The 19468-nt window shown below is 40.6% G+C and overlaps 1 protein-coding gene across 2 annotated transcripts in view; it reads left to right on the forward strand.

Annotated features, from left to right (window-relative positions):
• Positions 1 to 19468, forward strand: part of LRRC4C (leucine rich repeat containing 4C) — a 625819-nt gene that overhangs the window by 229676 nt on the left and 376675 nt on the right. For both annotated transcript variants that reach the window (XM_053387713.1, XM_053387698.1), the window contains exon 2: positions 3253 to 3342. The gene's annotated coding sequence lies outside the window, so the exon portion shown is untranslated. The remainder of the gene's footprint in view (positions 1 to 3252; positions 3343 to 19468) is intronic.

A 19468-nucleotide genomic window follows, 5' to 3' on the forward strand; every position in this document is an offset into this window, starting at 1 on the left:
ACATCAGTGTGCAGGGTACTTTGCAGAGTAAAGAAGGCTGGATCTCTGCCCCTAAAGGCCAACAATCTAAAATCTTACACAAAGGAAAAGTGGAAGTGGAGACAGGCGTAAACAGCTTTGAGGAAAAGGTCAGCTTTGAGGGGATTTGAAGTAAAAGAAGTGGCATCACACATTGTGGAAGATACTACAGCAGGGGGGGAACGTATATCTTGCAGTATAATGTTGTTGTTGTTGATAACATATTTACCTCACTTTTGGTTGGAATCCAGGACCCAAGTTTGGGGCAAGTAGTCTTTGGTGAGAGAACCCCAGCAGAGATATAACATTAACAAAAGACATGGTGAACCATTTCCCCCCTGACTTATTTGGAAGGCGTTGAATTGAATTGATGTGGAAAAGCTGAAGGTTCAATGTTATATGGTTCAGCTTAGCATGGTGAGCTAGTATGCTAAAGTGCTAGTGAATCTCTGTCTGCTTGTATTTTCACAAGGTTTACTTCTAAAACCAGAATAACGGTATTATAGTAGAGTAGATCATGGTGTACCGGCATCTCTTCAAGTTTATGTAGCTAGTGTGTCTGTGCTTGTATTGTGTCATGAGACAATAAACACTTTAGATTCTAAACTGAACTGAATGGGTAAGGAGTTTTCTTAACCAGGAACTCTGGAGAAAGCTGATTATTGGAAAGCAGGAAACCTCTGGTGTTATGCTGAAGACACTGCTAGAGCTGTGCATGCTTTTCTGATCACACTGACTGAAATGTAGAGTAGTACCAACAACAGAGGACGGGCCCAATTCTCAGGTTATGGGCCAATTGACGTCTACAACTCAAAACAAGGTGGTCACTAGGCTTCATTTTTCACATCTGAGGCAACACTTAACCACAACCTTTACAAAATGTGCTTTGGGAGCCACAGTGTAGCTTAGTCTTCCGGTTGAGATGTAAAACCAGACTAATTGTGGTAGTTACAAACCTCATTAGTCATTATGTTCTTCATGAAACAGCAGAGGGCTTTGCCATTGTGTTCTGACTAAATGTCAACATTAGCACTTGTGTTCCGACTCCATAAATAACTGCTTAATGTTTAATTTGAAAAAGTGTTCTTTGCTTCACTGCTTAGACCATAGAGCAAGGTTGATAGATGAAGTTAAACTTCATCTATCTAAAAATGGCTGTACTTCAAGCTTGGATGACATTCTTAATGTAGATGAAGCAGGGATGGGCAGGGGACAATGGGAATTTCAACTGACCAACAGACCTTGCCCAGAATAAGTTTGGCTGCTATTTTGCCCAAGATGGTTCCATTTCAGCTTCTCATTAAAGCCTGGGTCCCATTTGGCCAGTCTCCTTTTCTTTTACAAGCTTCCTAGCCTCACAGGACAAAGCCCCAGTTATTGTTTCTGGGTTCCTGAAATACTGATTTCTATGAAGGGTGCCTTCCTCACTATTGGTTCTCTGAGCCATTACCAGCCCCTCAATCATCAGTATTTCTGTCGCTTTGCACAATGGCTGCTCCACATTACATGCAACTAGGAGTTCCTTCTGTCAATTTAGGATGAGGAGAGACTGGCTGGGTTCTCATTGTGGCCATATTCACTCCATACATTCACCGCAACTCAGAGTTCCTTGTGAAGAGGGATTGATAGTTAAAGAGTGCTGAGAATTGTAGCTCTGTGAGAAAAATGTTGGTCTCCCAACAACTCTGAGCATCCTTATTCCCATTGAAATTACAGTGGTACCTCAGTTTTCAGACGTATCCATTGCCAAATGTTTCAATTTTCGAACGCCAAAAACCTGAAAGTACAGTAAATGCTTCCATTTTCGAACATGCCTCGGAAGTTGAATGGCTTCCACTACATGTATCTGTTGTTTTTCACAATTTTCTCTGTTGAATTGGCAGGCCGCCCTTTGCTCATCGGTTTTCTAATGTTTCGGAAGTTGAACAGTCTTCCTGAATGGATGATGTTCAGAAACCGCGGTAGTTACTAACTTGTCCCATTGATTTCATTGGTGAGACTAAAGCTCCATACTTTATCTGCTTAGAGTAGACACAACCTACTAATTTACTAAGTCTGAAGTGAGTTCAGTGGGATCATTATTACTATTAATATCATCATATCTACATACTACTTAATGCAAAAATATGTAAACATTAAAATATGAACAACATACTTAAAACTAAAAACAAAATACTAAAACATCTATAAACATCTATAAATAAAACATGTGATAAACAAGCCAGTTAAAACAGCACAAGAATTAAAACAGGACACGTAGGCCAAAAGATCAAGGGAATGCTATTAGAATGCCAATACTGGTGGGGCCTCACTTATTTCAGCAGGGAGTCTAAGAATGACAAAGTATGAATCCAACCCATTATTCCTTGCTGCCTGCAAAAATGCAGGAGATTATGCCTTCACAAATACACAGATATAGAATGTCATATGCATTGCTCCATGAAAAGCGGGAAAATAGCAATGCTGTATCATATCAGCTCCTCTCACTTCATGAAGATATACATGTTGACACCAGTATCTTTTCAAGTACTCAAGTCTTTGTGCAAAAAGAGGGACTTTATTCAATTACCTATCATACTATCTTTCTGTTCATAGTTATTCTTATTAGTATTCTTGATGAGCTTTGAATCACTGAAGCAATTAAAATATATTAATATATCCCACTTTCTTAGGGAAATGATCAGATTTTAGTACTGGTTTATTTTTTTTAAAGTATTAAATAACCTGAAGTTTTTCACCAATGACACTAGACTATTTCCTTGATTTTCTTTATGAAAGCACTTAGTCATTCACAGTATGACTTGAGTTAACAGAAGGATTTTGGTCTGTGCCCTAAGTTGGAAGGCAATTTTTGCCCATTTCCCTCTGCAACCCCCATGCCATCTTTCACCCTCTTCTGGAAAGTTCCCCAGCTCTCAGGTGCTCATGCTGGGTGGGGCCACTGGGAGAGCAGTGGGAAGAGTATTTGGCAAAAGTTCCCTCTTCTCTTTTCCCATCTGTGGACACATCCATTGGATCAAAAGCCCTTCCATGAATATTAGGGCACCAGTTGAAGCCCACTCATTATTTGTAACTTTGGTATCTTAAGAATTCTGTTTTTGTTTGTTTGCTTGCTTGCTTTTTAGTTCTTGGGGTGCCATCTGATGAACATTCAGTCCCCACAGAAATTAGTGAAGCATGCAAAGATCTTTTATTTAAGTCTATTTAACTTTTGGTTTTTCTTCTTCTCTTCAGAAATGAATTTCTCTCATACAAAAGATCATGATGGCTTAAAGATATGGAGGCCAAAGAAGATGTCATTTGACTGGATATGCTGAATATTGTGTGAGTGTACTGCTTAATTGCTTTATAGTGGAACTTCTGCTGTCAATGTTGGTTAGCAAATGCATTTTGGTTTTCATTAGAAAGATTCCCTACTGTGAATTCCTAGTTGATGTAAGCTGTCAAATTAACATGAGACCAAGCCATATATAGCAAGGCTAGGAACACATGCTCATTTCCCCCCAACTGTGATTTGCGAAAGTACTTCCTAGAAGTCACCAAAAGCCATTCACTGGTAAATGAGAAGTGTAACCTTTTTCTTCTATGTCTAGCATCTTATGGTGTCAAATCTCCAAATTGCTTTTCGAAATCAGTGGAGAGTAAAGAGATGTTTTGGAATTCTGGAGGCTTCTGAAAAGGTGTTGGGAAGAGTTTCCATAGACTTTTGTACATCTCCACCCATATATTTCCATTGTGCTTTATTCTGTAGCTTCGTAAGATAGGTGTTTTGTGCTGGGCTAGGTCACTGCAGTGCTTTGAGAGAGCACTTAACAACAGAAAGCCACAAATCTCCTTTAGTACATAATTAAAATGTCCACCTTCAGAGAAGATAAATAACTGACAATTCCAAAGAAAGACTTTTGTACTTCCATAAGAAGGGTGTTTATTATTTCTCAAATCTCTGAGTATACCAGCTAAACTGCTTTGTACTTCTTGAAATGTTGGTTTTTAATACAATCTAACATTGTAATTTTATGTATATAGTGTAGCCTGCTTCTTTGAGAGGACTTTGTTTAGAAATGTGGTCTATAAATATATAAAGAAAAAGAAAAGAAAAATGAAATGAAATGAAATAAAATGCAGGCTACCAGAGAAATTATGGAGGCAGAATGTCTGGATGCTTGTATTACTTTGTTTTTTCTCTCTGGGGGTTTTCCCCTCCGGAATTAGTTTGGATATAAACTGAGAATGCCACTCCACTGAGCCTTGAATGTGCCATCTGTTTTGGGTAGTAGGAGAGACTTCTGGGTGGCTTTAGTTGGCCTGTGTCAGTATCATAGGACAGCCTATGATGGGTAGTGTCAAGTGTGCCTTTTAATCCCTGCTCTCTTAATCCCTGGCACAGCCCCCCTTCCACCCTTCCCTTTGCACAGTGGGCTTCATTGCTCCCTGCCTTTTGGGGAGCCAAGGGGTAAATTTTTGTTGGTTTTGAGATTGGTTGTCCCTGTTCTCCTTTTTCACCTACTTCACACTATATGATTGACTAGGATGTGGTATTCTTTGCTGCCTAGGCTTTCTGTGGTCTCTCCTTTTGTCACAGCTGCCAGGTTGGGCTAAACAGAGTAGGGTCTAGAGCTACTTTTGATGAGCAGTTGACGGCATCATCTGGGTGAAGAGCTGCCTTGCAACTCTGAATCTTAATGCTGCCTGGCTTAGTGTGGTTAAGGAGAATAACCTCACTTGAATCTCAGATTCTTCTTCCCTGTGAACACTGTCCAGTGGGGAACAGACAAGGATTTCATCTGCTTGCTTTTAAAGCTGGCTAACAGTGAAGGCTGCACATCAGCCACTTTATGAATCTGTGGACTGGAGTCCAGCAGTGCTGTCCATCTGAGAAAGTAAAGTCTGGGGCACCTAGAGTTAGTCAACCTCACAGGGGGATAAAGGTAAAGGGACCCCTGACCATTAGGTCCAGTCGTGACCGACTCTGGGGTTGCGGCACTCATCTCATTTTATTGGCCGAGGGAGCCGGCGTACAGCTTCCGGGTCATGTGGCCAGCATGACTAAGCCGCTTCTGGTGAACCAGAGCAGTGCACAGAAACGCCGTTTACCTTCCCACCGGAGTGGTACCTATTTATCTACTTGCACTTTGATGTGTCAGGAGCAGGGACCGAGCAACGGGAGCTCACCCCGTCACCGCCAACCTTCTGATCGGCAAGTCCTAGGCTCTGTGGTTTAACCCACAGTGCCACCCGCGTCCCTACAGGGGGATAATGAGTTTTAATTCATGCTCCTTGCAGATTCATGCTTACTTATTAGTAAATCTGTGGTTTTATAACCCCCAAACAGTTGTCAGTATCTTATTCATTGGTGTGTGGCAAAGATCTAGGATTCTCACATGTTTCACTGTGATGTCTGCCTTGGTTGCAGGCACCTTAGGGTTTTGTGGTTTTAGTTTTTGTTTAAAAAAATCTCCTAAGCTCAAAGCATTAGTCTCTATCACAGAACTGTTTCTCAGTAGACATCCATACATCTAGGAAAACTCAAGCCTTTTACTTTTTAAAGGGCATCGCAGACCAAGATTGATGATAATTAATAAAGCTTAGCAAAGAAAATTATAAAGGCCCCAGATAATCAGTGGAGTGACCTGGTGTCTGATCAGTTCTTCTCCCCAGAAATAGCACCATGGTGACCTTTATGCTGCAGGGATGCCACATATTAAACTACAGAGCCAAAGACAGGTTTAATCAAAGTGTACATCTCTTTTAGCACTGAGAACGTACTAAGTAATATTAATGATGTGCACAGAGGTATTGCACTAATACACAAGAGGACAAGAGGCTTTTTGCTCTAGCTTCAACTGTAGCAACGTCCCAAGTGATGCTGTCCTGACGTTGCAAAAGCATGTCTCACATTCCAGATCCTGTTTGCCAAAAAGTTGGATGGGTTTGCTGAGAGCCAAAACCTGTTTCATACTGAGAGTTCTCAGATCTTCTGTTCTGGGGTGAATGAATACTACAATTTTGGTGTCTCACTTACCATGTCTGGATTTTGAATGAATGTTTAATTCTGTCATTTTGATGTCCTTTGAGGAGTGGCTATTTATCTATGTATTCCCAAGCAAGCTAGAAAATGTGCTGCAAAGCCCTGTGCACATTGTTTGTTGCTTATCATTATTTGTTCCCTGCAACTTTTAAAGGGTAGTTGTGTTAGTCTGTTGCAGCAAAAATAACAAAGAGTCTTCTGGTGCCTTAAAGACTAACAAATTTATTCTGGCATGAACTAGAGCCTACTTCATCAGATGCTTGAAGTGTTATCCTCGGTTGTCAGAAACACAAAGAGAAAAAACATAAACAGTGGGGCCAAAATCCCATGAAATACAAGAAAAAGGTTTCATAGCTTTGCTTAGAAGTCTCATGGACTGTATCTCTTGAATTGTATGGTCATTTGGCACCACTATTTCAAATTCTTTCTTTAAAACTATGTATTGTCTAAGCAACACTAAATTACAGTTGGGAATGGGAACCTATATTCCTTTTTTTTTTCAGCCCTACCAAGGCAGGACCTCAAAAAATTGATTTCCGTGGGGAGGAGCATTTATGAGTTTGGGAACCTATATTCCTAAACCATGATGAATCATTATGTGTGCACCATGATGTAGTTGACTCTGGGGCAACTGAAATGTCCTTAGTATGGTGCACAAGAAATTGACCTAGGATATCCTAGTTTTCGCATCCCATGTTCTCACCCATGTTCCTTTCCATTCCTATACAAGGTTTCATATTACTGCTGCAGCACACAGGAGGTGTTGGTTCTTGTTCGTAGAGTAACATCAACCCATTTGACTGTGTTAGTTGGGTTTTCTGAATCTGCCTGTGTCAACAGCAGAGTGACACAGGCGGTGGTGATGTGATGGCATAGCAGACCTTGTATCTCTTCCTATATGCCTGTTTGCAGATACAGTGACAAGCAGAATCGGGCTATTAGCTATTCAGTCTCCATATCAATAGCTAAATGCCCTTGCTGCATGTGGCTGGATGGATGCCACATACCTCACAAAGTGCCCAAAAGAAAAAGTTTGCTCACACCTGCTTTCCTAATAAGGCCTTAAGGGAATGAAGTACCAAAATGCATTTATACATATTTCACATAGAATGAAATGCATAATGTCCACACACTTGAAATGAGAGACCTGTCTGGAATTTTGTCATATGTGATACAAATTCTGCCTGATGCCATGTAAAGATCATATTGATTACCAATACAAAGAGATGGCCTTTCATTTACAGGATATACAAGGTTCAGCAACTTTTTTTATATATCCATAGGCATATTTTGATTTGTGAACGAGTGGTGTGGGTGCTGTCTGACACAGCTCTTCCTACTTCCCCAGATCAGCAGCTGCAGCCCCCTGAAAGACATTAAGTACACACACACACACACACACACACACACACACACACTGCTTTTCCAAGGGATGTGCATAAAAGTTGCACCCGATAGAATTAATCTGAGCCTTGAAAAGTATATAGAGCTGAAAGGAGAAGTGGGAAACAGTGTCACTCTTCCAATTTCCTTCTTCAATTCTATCTACTTTTTAAGAGGTAAAAAGGTAACCATCTCACCACATCATGACCAAGATGGCAGCTTGGTTTCTGGCAGAGTTTTTGCGAGTAATGATGGAAGACCTCATGGGTATCATTGTGCCCATGGGCACTCTATTGGCAACCCATGCCATAGTAGAACATAACCAGATCTGCAGAAGGGAATGGATTTTCCCCTTTCCATGATGGAAATAAAATGGGCACAAATGTGAATGGCATGTCACCATTGATTTTGCTATTTTACATTGTTTCCATTGATTTATTTTACTTTTATTGTATTTTTCTTTTGTATTAACATGCTGTTCAATACCCTGAGAGCTTTTGGCCAAAGAACAGTATATAAATATACTTCAACAACCTATTGAAGATTTAAATATAAATCTTCAACATTCAACATACTTCAATGAGCTCAAAATTCAATGTATTTCAATTAGCTCAAGCGTGCCTATATTTATAAAGTGGTGGCTTTGTATGCCCCTTATTTTACACATCACCGGTCCATAGTACATTTGATATGGCAGTCTAATTGATATCTAATTGATATCAAGTCTAATTGAATCTGGGATTTATAAAGTCATTTATTACACTGATGTTGGGAAGAGACATGATCCAGAAAACATATTATATGTTACTTTTTTGTCATCAAAATCATATTCACCATATGAGAAGCAGTCACTCTGAGCCTGCACGTTCGTCTTGTAAGAGCCATTTTCTAATTAAAATAAGGTCACCAGATTTTTTCCAAGGAATCTGGGGACACTTTTTTTTCTTGAAAAGAGAAAAAAAAAGTTTTTTTTTAAGTTTTTTTTTTTAAAAAAGAAGTAATATCATCTCTTTTGTGGTCTCCTCTGTCACACAGCCTTTCTCTGGGCCCCGACTTGCTCTCTTGGAGTGCTAGCCACCGTGGAGTAGGTTCAGGTCGGGCCTGGGCTCGACCACATGTCCTTGCCCTCCCGGTGCTCTCCTACCTCTCCTCCTCAGTGGCACGGCAAGGTTGGGGTTCCCCTCTTTTTTCTCCTTCCTCTTTCTCTCTCTTCCTTCTCATCCTCTCCTCCTTCTTCCAACTTTGGCCCCGGAGCGCTGCTAGGCAGTCGGCTGGGTGGCCGAGTGCTCTCAATCCTGGCTCGATTTGGGTCGTGGGGGGGCAATAATTCCCCCGGTTGATGTGGTGGGCATCCCCACTCCCCCCTTAGCAGTGGCAGCAGCAGCAGCAGCCACAGAAGTCTCAGCAGCCCAGAGCCAGCCTGGTAACGCAGTTGGCTCTGGCTGGCTTCAGGAGCTGCTCGCTGCCGTGGCATCCGCCATTTTGCCTTGCCAGAAGTCCCCATATGATGTGTCTTGTGCCGTTGAACCAATCACGCAACATTCATTCCCTACTAATAAATCTACAACACTTAAAATATAAATCCGGGGACATTAAATGAAATCCGGGGACATTCCGGGGATGGATTTTGTCTGGGGACAAATTTGTAAATCTGGGGACTGTCCCCGGGAAATGGGGATGTCTGGTAACCATAAATTAAAAGGCAGCAAATGCTGCACTTGAACATTGTGAACTATTATTTACCATTTTGTATAAATGGGTGAAAACATAGCATAAAAATGTGCAACAATATGTTATAGCAACATGCACAAAAGCTTTGTTTACTGAAACTCCAACTTGCATGCAAAAACACCTTTTAGCAGTGGTAATAGAAATTACGTTTCAATCAATATGTTCTTTGCTATTAATCTGTTTTTTCTTTCATCTGAAGAGACCATAATAATACATTCAGCAAATCATACTGTTTAAAAAAGTAATTTGAAATAAAAGTGATTTTGAATCCTTGCATTCCAAGCACATATTTTTGGCAGGAGTAATTATATGTTCTCTTGCTACTAATGTATGGATTTATGCTTGCCTCCTGGATTCATAAGTGTTGCGGGGGGATGTCTTTTCTAACAAATAAAAGTATTTTTCTCTCCTGGAGAAAGGCATGCTCCGTTGCTGCAAAGAGGCATACAAGGGGCCAGCCAGTCATCTTAGGGACTCCACTTCAGATCTGTGTAGGGTTTGCTCCTTAGCCTTTTCTTTTCCCAAAGATATCACACAAGGCAATGGACATTTAGGATTAGAGTTTTCCTTTTCCTAGATGGACTGCCTTCCCAGGTTCATGAGCCCCAACTGCACCTCACTACCCTGTACAGCCCATGCAAAAACTACCTTCTTGACCATGGTATACAATAATGCATAAAATATTCAAGAGTCATTTTACTTTTAGAAGATCCTAGAAGAAGAAGGAAAAAGTCAAGATCAAGGAGGGAGACGACAATTAGCAAGAATATTTGTTAACAAGCTCAACATTGAGATTTTCAGAAAGTTTGATCCCTATTTTCCACCTTGGTAGGATTGTGGAATAATCTGAATGCTGAAGACAGTAAACTGTGGCTCTGACAGCCATGATTATAGTTGTCTCCCTGTAGAGTCTTGCCTGTTAATCAAACTGGCAGAATTGCTTCATATATATTTTTTTTTCCAGTTGCATACAATGAAACGGACATTGGATCACTTCACTTCTTTGTGGAACAACTTGGACAAGCTTTGCCACTAGCCTAGAAGCTGGAGCAGACAAGTTGGTTTTCACCTGGAGGCCACTTTCCGTCGCTCCTTGTTCTTGCTGTTAGCTTGCTACACAGATCAAATATTTCTTCCTCTCTGATATAGTCTTCATTCTATGTGTGTTCATGCAGAGAAAATGTATTGATCAAGTGGCATATTGGCTGACAGGATTGGCTTCTTTCATGCAAGCGATACCTGTAAGAAATTACTAAAAACATTGCCCATGTGAACATAGAAGACAGAAACATAGAAAGCTGCCTTATACCGACTCAGACCATTGGTCCTATTGTTTTGTCTCCACTGACTGACCGAGGCTCTCCAGGGTCTCAGATAGATTGATGCTTCTTGTTTGCCTGGATGGAGAACAAAGAGGGGTGCTTAAAGGCAAGGAAACTTGAATATGGTTATAATGATTCACGTTCATTGCTCTGATTTGGTCTCTAAATGTGGCCACTTTTGCCTCTGGCCCCACCCACCAGTGGCATGTAGCCCTGGAAGGTTGACCAGAAGGGAACATGGCCCTCAAGTTGAAAACATTTCCCCACCCCTCCTCTGTCATAAAGATTCTAGATTCAAAATATTGAAAAGAGCTTGTGCAAAGGTCTTGCTTGAGAAGCTGTGCAACTGGAAGAACTGCTTCAGGATTGTGATCACTTTTCTCATGCAATGCTCATCAAAAATAGCAGTTCCACGAACAGAAGAGGCCATCTTCTAGTTGAAGGACACTGTTGGATTGAAGTAAATAGCAGCTCACACAATAGGATATTCGTAGTTTTCCTTTCCACTGCTGTCTCCTGTGACTCCCAAAAACTATTCCACAAGGCTAGAGGGCCATCCAGCATGGTGTAGGATGTGTGTGCCACATCTGGTTGGTGTAGGAGAGGGGAACTGGCAGGAACTGAGTGAGTTACCTTGTCCAAACAGGTTTCCCAACTCTTCCAACAGATATTAACGACATTCTAAGGGTCTGCAGTGAAGAGGAGAGGGTACGAAGTGACATTGCATCAGTCAATTTCTCACATAATTTGAATCTAACCTATTGTATTTGATCTTCAGTGTCTAGACGTCTATGATTTTCAATTGTCTAAATCTGTGAGTAACATTACATGTTCCTAGATAAGTAGGAAGCTGCCTTATACTGAGTCAGATCATTGGACCATTTAGCTCAGGATTGTCTATTTTGACTGGCAGAGGCTTTGCAGGGTTTCAAACAGGAGATATTCCCAGTCTTACCTTCTTATGTTCATGTGGTCATTTCTCTCTCTCTCTCTCTCTCTCTCTCTCTCTCTCTCTCTCTCTCTCTCTTGCAAATTCCACACTAGACTTTTTTTTCCTCATCAAAATTTTGTGTATAAACATTTTTTTCTGACTGGAGTGGAATATTGCTTGTTTTTCATCATCTTCAATATTCTGGGAAATCGTCATAATTGCACTTACCATTTTAGTCACCTTTCCCTCCCCTTCTTTCTCTTTGTGCAGTGACGTTTTCAGTGAAACGCAATGGCTATTTTTAGTTGAGAAGATGAACATTCCAGGAAACTTCATTGACATTTCTTTTTAGGTCATTAAAGAAATGAAAAATGTTGATGCTGGTAAACTACTCACTCCAGAAAGGTCATAGAAAACAAGAGAACATGACCTGCACGCTCGATAATATATATATTTTTAAAAAGTCTTCCTCATCAAAGGGGGTTTCAAGAAGCTCCATTTAATAGTAGAATATGAACCACAGTCCAACAAATTTAAGCATGTTTCAATCTATTTAAATCTAGTATCATTTAGAAGCAGTCAGACCAAGCTTAGTTGTGCATCATTCACTATCTGAAAACACTTAATTGTGCATTCTTCCCCATGTAAAAATGCACAGACCTGGCTTAGTGATCTTACAGGTCTATACATGGGCAGATAACAGATCATCTGGGAAGATTCTACCCACTGTGCTACAGGATATCACATGACGGGCATGCAAAAATGGGCATTTTCTACCATTGTCTATGTACTGTGGAATGCCCTTGCTTCTGCCACATGCAGAGCAGCAACCATCAGTTCCTTCAGACATCTTTTTGCCCAGGTTTTCCCTGAACCATAAAACTGGATGTTGTTTTACACATTTGAATATTTTGAATTTCTATTTTCATTTATTTTATATGCTTGCATATAATTTTATATTGCTGTTTTACTGGGTTTTTTGGTTATTAAAAAATAAGGCAGTATATAAAATTGTTCTGGTAAGGAGAGTAGCTGTATATTTTTAGGATCCCCCTTATTTCTGTAATAGTTATTTTAAACTGTTTTTAATGCTGTGTTGGAATATTGTGTTTTATTGTTGTTACCTGCCCTGGGACCTTAGGGTGAAGGATGGGAATAATAATAATAATAATAATAATAATAATAATAATAATACTGTAGTAGTAATAATAATAGTAATAATAATAATACAGTGGTACCTCAGGTTAAGTACTTAATTCGTTCCAGAGGACTGTACTTAACCTGAAACTGTTCTTAACCTGAAGCACCACTTTAGCTAATGGGGCCTCCCGCAGCCGCCGCGCCGCAGGAGCACGATTTCTGTTTTCATCCTGAAGCAAAGTTCTTAACCTGAAACACTATTTCTGGGTTAGTGAAGTCTGTAACCTGAAGCGTATGTAACCTGAAGCATATGTAACCTGAGGTACCACTGTAGTAGGCTAAGAGCCTTTTGCTGAAAGCAGGTAGATGAAATGTTCAACTTATATATGTTGATAATGGTTTCTATAGACTGGATTTCTTATCTCCACTGTACATTACAGAATGTAGTACATAAGCATTTTAGACAAGATGTGAGTTTTTCAGCTCACTCAATACCTCTCTGTGTTTGTGGGAACCTTAAGGCAGGGTTCTGTTCACTCTGAACTGTTGGATGAGACTAAATATGGTGGCAATGTATTGTTAATATGCATAATTTAGTAGGCATTTTGCAACTCTTCTCAGCTCCGGATTGTTTCCGACACTCACTCGATATGTCTATGTCGTTACTGTAACTCATTAGCAAATGATGTTGCTAACAAGCATATTAACATTTCTAATACTCAATAGCCTTTTCGAAAGCAAGCCAGCTGCAGCCCGCCCCTTCCCCCAAATGAATCAAATTGTCTGGCATTCTGGCAACCTGTTATGCACAAAATAATCTGAGCAAGGTAAAGAGCTGGATCTGTTTCAGAAATGAATGGATGCTGGAAAAAAGCAAATATTCCCAAGGGGAGGTGGATGGCAGATGGTAGGACATGCAAATAAATTGGAAGCACTGTAAGTGTTAATCTGAAGGATTTTAATTATTTTTACAATTAAAGATAGGTATGGGTGATGGTGTTTTCTACAGCTCCTGCTGCCTTCACTTTCTATAGGTCCTAATAAATAGTTGCTCACATTTTTTTCTGCATTGAAGAACTATAGATTATTATAAGGTAAAAGGTAAAGGATCCCTGGACTGTTAAGTCCAGTCAAAGGCGACTATGGGGTTGTGGCACTCATCTTGCTTTCAAGCCGAGGGAGCCGGTGTTTGTCCACAGACAGCTTTCTGGGTCATGTGACCGGCATGACTAAACCATTTCTGGCACATGGAACACCGTGATGGAAGCCAGAGTGCACAGAACTGCCGTTTACCTTCCCACCGTAGTGGTGCCTATTTATCTTATTGCACTGGCGTGCTTTCCAACTGCTAGATCAGCAGGAGCTGGAACAGAGCACCGGGAGCTCACTCCATCACGTGGATTCAAACCGCTGACCTTGCAAGCGGCAAGCCCAAGAGGCTCAGTGGTTTAGACCACAGCGCCACCCGCGTCCCTTATAGATTATTGTACAAATTAAATGGAAGTGTGCTGTGCCGAGACCCACTCTTCAGTTTCCCAAAAGTTTTCTTTCCCTGCAGAAGAGGCTTCCTATTTAGAATTTATTCAGATTTTTGGCAGAGGCAGGATTGAGCTTGGTTTATTGTTGCAAGATGGCCATGGGTTGTTTGTGTATTTTTATTTCCAGTTAACATATATCCAACACTCCATTGCCTCCCTAGCTCCCCTGTTCTTCGTGATCTGGAAAAAAAACACCCATTGGGGGAGAAATTTCAAGACATCTTCTCTTGAGCTTTAATCTTTCTGACACTAAACATAAACTTATCGTACCAGCAGTTCTAGGATGCTCCACAACTATTTCAACATGAGATCAAACAGATCAACATAAGAAAGTGTGTGTGTGTGTGTGTGTGTGTGTGTGTGTGTGTGTGCTTGGAGTGTGTTGAAAATTCAAAAGATATAAGTGAATATTTACAGATATTCAATTTTTAATGAGCCCACACAGCTGATTTTGCATTTGTACCAAAAGACAGTCTGGGGATCAAAATGTTCTGTGCCATTGAACAAAACTGCTATGTGGCATGAAGAATAAAGACCATAATGTGGAGAGGAGTTGGTACTGATTATAGATTAAGTTTCCTTTTAATTCTTCCAAGCTCTGTAATGATACTGTTTCAGGACTGGGTCTGGAAAAACACATGGGTAAATGGTAACTGGCAAACAGAGACAGGGTTAACATATTTGTCCCTTTATCAAACTATCCTTTTCAACGGCTATCATTTGTCATTCTGGGAAGATGTTATGTATCTTGGCTGACCACTGCAGTTTGCTGCATATTGCCTTCATTTGTTTTTATTTTAGAAAAGTTCAGGAGGCAGAAATGTGATTTAAGTGACCCTTTTCATCCTTCACTTTGAAGAAGAATGAAACTGACAAACTTCTGACACTTGCAAAGCTCCCTGTACATTCCTCTTCTTTTCCTCTCCTCTCTGCCCCATCTTAAAACCCCAGTCATTTGAAGGTTTGCTGGTTTGTTTGTTTGTTTGTTTGTTTGTCCAAGTCTCATAGTAATGGTTTTTATGGTACTATTTATTTAAATACACAGATAAATGTATTTCAGATTGATTTACTGAAATGTAATGCATATGGAAACAAGCAGCATGCAAGAATATTGATGATTCAATACCACAGATACTTTACCTTCTGTGAGCATTGCTGCTCAGGGAAATATTTCAAAATCCCTAGGAATGTATAAATACTCCTCACCTGTTGGGAGTGAGATCATATCTGTCAACCGTTCAATCCATGCAGCCACTATGCACTGGCCACAGCCTCTACTGGCTGCATGTTAGATACACATGGTCCTTGTATGTGTAGAAGACCTATGTGTTGCATAGCACTCCTCCACATAAGGAGAAATTCTAGCCAATCAGGATTCTTCTATGTGCATATATCAACATGTTTGGTGAAGAGCAAGGCTGCAGGATGGCAATTCTAGAGATAGTCCAAGTGACCCTATGACTCCAACACACATTTTTTTTAAGCAGGTGATGCTCACAGTGGTACAACTGCTCTAAGGAATGAACGGTGGTATTAGATCTCCTTACCCCTTATTTGACTGCTTTGATCTGTGGAACTGGTACTGTTAGAAGTGCTACATAATACTCGTTCCACACTTGTAAGAAACAACCTATGGACATCAGGCAGCTGTCTTCACTGTGCTCTTTTCAGTGCCTGCTTTATTTTGTTTGTTTAAGCAAACCTAACCAGATTTTAAATGATCTTTCAAATGTTTTTAATAGCTTGTTTTTAACATTTTATTGATAATTTTTTCTTGTAAACTGCTTAGTGGTTTATTCATCCTCCTGATATGGAGAATGTCAAGGATAATGGGGGCAGCCACATAAAAAGAGCTGGGTCTTGGGACAAGAAGGCTTTACATTTCTAATGATGAATGTACACAGCACACCCATGAGAGTTAGATATGGAGATTCCATCACCAGACCTTTAGTGGACATGTCCAGGCTATCTCACTTGTGTTTCATGTTTAAGATTTGCTCAGTTTTTTTCTGCAGAAAAAGTAATGCAAAAAAAAACACACCCATTTGTGCTTCCTCAGTTACAGTGAAGGACTTAATAGATTAACTGAAGCATTGACATGTTTGTTATATTAATTAGTTGCAACCTGTAATTTTCATTCTCTCCACAAGCTTAATTTTCTAATCTGTTCTCCACCCTCAAAACACACATAGGCAATCAAAGCAGGAAAGGGGAACAGACGGGCTTGTTATGTTCAGATGGTGCAGTCTAATTGTGGAGTTGTCCTTATAGCAAAAACTCATACTTTCCCTTTGATAAGAGAAGCTGCCTGGATGTGATAATTTTCTGAGTAAGCTAAAGAAAGGGTCAATTTGAAGAGCTGTTGATTGACCTGGGATGCTGTGAAAGGCTTCTTCTTCCCTCCAAGCAGTAGGTTGCCTGTGGCAAAGGCTATTTCAGAAAACCATAGAACCACAGAATTGTAGAGGGTCCCTGCAATTGTTGTTGTTGGCATTCATCTGTCTTGGGAGATAATGGAGGAGTGTGCCATTGGAAGAGAAGTCAAACTCTTGGAAGGTTACAGTGCCTGCTGTCGCTGTAGAGATCGAAGCGGGAGAGACATGTTTTGTTGTAGCTGGGCAGATGAAGGCATCAAGTAGTGCTGCTGCAGATACACCATGGCGTTCCTTCTCTCTGCATAGTCCTCTTTTAAAGGCATTCAAGTTGTTGGCCATCACTGCTTCCTGTGGGAGGAAGTTCCATGGCTGTACCTATGCACTGCATGAATGAGTACTTTCATTTATCTGTCTTGAATCTCTCAGCAACCAGCTTCATTTGATGCCCACAAATTCTAGTGTCATGATGATGAAGCTGAAATCGGTGGATCTGCCTGTTCCTTTGTTGTTGTTTAGTCATTTAGTCGTGTCCGACTCTTCGTGACCCCATGGACCAGAGCATGCCAGACACTCCTGTCTTCCACTGCCTCCCGCAGTTTGGTCAGACTCATGGTTGTAGTTTCGAGAACACTGTCCAACCATCTCGTCCTCTGTCGTCCCCTTCTCCTTGTGCCCCCAATCTTTCCCAACATCAGGGTCTTTTCCAGGGAGTCTTCTCTTCTCATGAGGTGGCCAACGTATTGGAGCCTCAGCTTCACGATCTGTCCTTCCAGTGAGCACTCAGGGCTGATTTCCTTCAGAATGGAGAGGTTTGATCTTCTTGCAGTCCATGGGACTCTCAAGAGTCTCCTCCAGCACCATAATTCAAAAGCGTCAATTCTTCGACGATCAGCCTTCTTTATGGTCCAGCTCTCACTTCCATACATCACTACTGGGAAAACCATACCTTTAACCATACGGACCTTTGTTGGCAAGCTATATTTATATTTCTTCTTGATGCATGAAGCTCATATGACTAAGTACAGGTGAGCCTAAATATATATGGAATCCCCCTCCCCGAGACATTAAGTTTGATTATCTGGGTTGCTGTTGTTTTATTTTTTAACTGGAGGTGGGTGGGTGGGGAATATGTGGAAGTTTCTCCTAAGTATGTGGAAGCTTAAAATGGATGTCAGGTTCTTCCATCCTTCCCAAAGAGGAATTTAGAAATGTGTGTGGGAGAACAAGACAACCATCTTCCTTTGTGAATTTCAACCTGTGGAGCTAGGTTGATTAACTGTGACTGCTCTTGGCTCAGTCTGAAAAATTTACTACCTAGTTTACTGAGTCATTGGACAAGCATTAAACTCCATTGATTTCAGCAAAGCCTGACCACAAGTCTACACTAATATTGATGACAGCAGTTTTAAATTAAGCTTCTGGATGCTTTCCCTCTGTTTTCATTCGTGGTTTCTAATATTTATTTAATAACTCTTTCTTGTATCATGTGTTCTTTTGGCGGCTCACAAACCCCCCAGCACTTGCTTAAATTGAAATCTGCTTATCAAACTAGTTCTGTGTTGAGCACAGGTCCTGCTTTGGCAAAACTCCTTTCTCTCTATGAAAGAGCCATTTGGCTTTCCTGCCTCTTTCAAGAAATCAGGAAAACTTTCATTGGTTACATGAGTGAAGATTGTGCTTTCTATATTAAATAGTTTCTTTTTTATTTTCCATGTAAGCTAAACAAAACCACCACAACACACTCACTGAGGTGCGCCAATTCTTTTCCAACAAGGAAGCACTCCCTTACAGTGGCCACACAATATTTTGTGGTCACTGTGAGCCTTTGTGAGATGTCTAACACAACGAGCATGTAGGGGGAGAGTTAAAGAATGGAGCACAAAAAAGTCTACCTGGCACCTTGTACATTTACTATGGTAAGAGCAGTTGTTCTGTCCACCCCACTCCCTGTGAAAGTTCTCCCTGCCATGGGGATTTCAGAGGCCACTTTGATTTGCCCTCTCCTCTCCAATTTTTATTTTTTTTAAATTGTGTGGAAACCTTCAGCACAGTGCTATATCAATGAGAATGTGCTTTTGGCACACAGTTCCGTTCTCTGGTCGATATGATGGGGCACAAAAGTGTCAAGAAAATATTTTGTTTTATTCTCGACTTGGTGCTGGAGGCCTATTATTATGCTATAGAACAGCATGACGAAGGACTGATAACCTCACACCACATGCCTGCCATTATTCTGTGTACAAGACATCATCAACTAAACAAAGACCTTAATAAGACTTTGGATAATCATGTAGGCTTTCAGTTAAAAAAGAAGAAGAAAAGCACTTCACATTCTGCTCCCATCTTCATAAATATAGAGAACCGTTCAGCTTGCTTCTAAGTCCACAAGCTGTGTTGCTGCCTTCCTGCTTAGCAATGGAATTGCTGTGAAATGTTAGGGGTTTGCCTTTTAATTTATTTTATTTTTTGGGCAACTATCACCATGGTAACATGAGTATCCTTCATGGTTTGAACTGATAACTGCCTGAGACTTCATTTAAAAAGAACAAAGTTAACAGCTCTTGCGGTGAGTCAGAGTATAACTTGAATAAATGAAGTTGTATTGTTTCCCAGGACAAAACATGGTCAGTTTAATGATTTATTGTGTCTCTGAAACAAATAACAGAGAGCTGCTTTGTTTCTTTTGCCTTAGAAATAGCCATTCTCTTCCCCTAACCTAACCTACACTAAATCAGGCTAATTCTACCCTGTGCTCTTTCAAAATATAATAGGATACATAAATGTAAATATGGTTGCATCTGGCTAATATCCATATACCATGTGTATCTGGTGGAAGTATGCATGGGGCCCCATTGATGTAGAGGCTGGCATCATGAATGAGTGACCAAAAAGAGAGGCCACAAGGTGTGAATATTGATGGGAAGGCACACAAAGCAAGTCTTAGTTTAGGATGATGAGTCTGGTGAATTTTTACAGTCTCCTGCTTATTAAGTATAAATCCA

This window comes from Podarcis raffonei, chromosome 1, assembly GCF_027172205.1.
Source record: "Podarcis raffonei isolate rPodRaf1 chromosome 1, rPodRaf1.pri, whole genome shotgun sequence".
NCBI classification, from domain to species: domain Eukaryota; kingdom Metazoa; phylum Chordata; class Lepidosauria; order Squamata; family Lacertidae; genus Podarcis; species Podarcis raffonei.